The sequence below is a fragment of the Cyprinodon tularosa genome, unplaced genomic scaffold (genome assembly GCF_016077235.1).
Source record: "Cyprinodon tularosa strain WSP-4 unplaced genomic scaffold, ASM1607723v1 ctg473, whole genome shotgun sequence".
In the NCBI taxonomy this organism is placed as follows: domain Eukaryota; kingdom Metazoa; phylum Chordata; class Actinopteri; order Cyprinodontiformes; family Cyprinodontidae; genus Cyprinodon; species Cyprinodon tularosa.
In genome coordinates this window covers 454,893-457,070 of record NW_024039200.1, presented here as the reverse complement: position 1 = coordinate 457,070, position 2,178 = coordinate 454,893, and positions in this window count along the sequence as shown.

Sequence of the window (2,178 nt, the reverse complement as noted above, 5' to 3'; positions counted from 1 at the left end):
AGCAACTCGAGCGCATCAGGAGTTCCTCTTGGAAAATGTGTGAGTGAGGAGAGCGACGACAGCTCCGAGAGAGGCGCAACTCAAGCGAGCGATTAAAGGGGAGGCGCTTCATTCCCAGGGGAATATCCTCCTGCTGCCTTTTGCAATCAACCGAGCCTTCATTCATTCAGATGGCTGTACGCGTCATGCAACAAGAAATAGATCCTCTTTTTTTTTTTTTTAACAGAGCTGCAAGTGGTGAACAAACGAAAAAAAATAAAAACTAGTCTACCTGCAGAAGCACGCTCCTAAGGTGTAAATTATTCATTTGCATGACATCACTGGCAGGTTTTCATGTTAGAGCATCATTTAATTTTATTGTAAAGTGGTTTTTAAGATAAACGTGCATGGAGGACTGTGCAAAATAGATCAATTCAAGCAAAATGCACAATGATTGAAAATTTGGCATAGAAAACAGAATAACATGACAAAACCATTCATTTTGATTTTTAGATGTTTTACATTATCTTCTCCCACTTGTCACATTATCCTTTGTCCAGCCTGTATGCAACTCTGAGTCAGTCTCTTAAAGGATCGTAAATGTCTTTTTCTTTACGACTCTTGTGAGCTCACTTTCACTCAGGAGGCGGGTGACTATAGATGAGGTCATCAAGCCAGAGTCCACCCCCACTGTTGCCTTTACCAAATTCATCAGCATTGTAACATCTAGACTTTTTACATCAAATTCAGCCCTAATCACTCAGAAACAGTGGCTCTAAAGGAACAGATTTTCAAATCCCTGCAGCCAATCTCATTGTGGTTAGTTTGAACACTTCTGTTCTCTAAGTTGTCTTCTTTCATTTTCTAGATCAGTGATTCAAAAACTCTACAAGTACCACTTTACTGTCCTAAGTGACTTAGTTTTAATATGTATGAGTGAGAACCTCAGTACTTTGGCTGCTTTTAGAGACTCTTAGAAGGAAATTGGATATCAGTTATTTGCAGGGTATATTTGATGAAGTCCAGAGACAGTGGTGGTGCAACTTGGCCAGAAAGCATCTCTTTTTGGGTCACTCTTCAACCTAAAACATGCACTCTACTGATGAGGTTCATTATTGAAAATAAAACACTTCAATATAGTGTGTATACTTACTTCAAAACCAGTAAGTATGAAAAAAATCCTTTTCAACAGAGGGTAAAGCCTTTATTCAGATACCAGTTTTTCTAAGCCACCTATAAGACCATATTTACTCACCTTCACAAGACTGAGGACAACCATTCCTTAATCAACAAGACATGTAAAAAATAAAAAAAAAGTCTCATGTTATGGTGTTATCCCTAGACTGTGCCACCCTGGGTGGTTAGCCATTTCACACATTTTAACATCTGTCACTGAAGACAGTAGATCATTTGAAATTGGAACTTACCGTCGATGTGGGATTGATTGATTTATTTATTGAGTCTAAATAGATTTTGCTGCAGTTTCAGATAAAAAACAAAAAAACATTTGAATCCAATTTATCAAGTTATGATGCTGAAGAATGTTACCAATGACTGCTACAAATACTAATGTATATAACTGCTTTTTATACATATACAGTTATGTTTTTTTTTTTTTGTTCAAATGATGTTGTCCACTTATTGGGACTTTTCTCTTAATTATTTGACATTTAAGCTTGAAGACAGGATGACTTTGTGATAAAAAGTTAAACCATAACACATATAAAAATCCTTTGACTTTTTCCAAATCCTGTTGTACTATTTTAAGAGGTATATTACAGCGGTGCCCCTTGAGATGCATTTACATTTTACAGTGGGAGAACCAACTTAAAAGAAAATCAAAAGTGTTGAAAATATATGTTCTGTTATGAGTGTCTATCATTTTAATGTGTCATGATGGTAAAAGAATAAAATCAACGGATTCATAAAATGTATATTCTTGTGTTAAATCTCTTCCACAAACACATATCTTTCTAGAAACTTCATCACACAAAAAAAGCCAGCTTTAAATTATTCCCCATATACCAACAAGCTCTCATGGCAACAAATTCCTTAAATTCCTTTATCCCACTCTCGCATTCTCTCTGCCATAGAAGATTTTTTATTGCATATGTCCTGTATTTGCATTTTGCAGTGATTGTTACTTTATTGTCCCTTGGCTGCATGAGAAATTCTTATTCTTTGATCCACACAATCCGA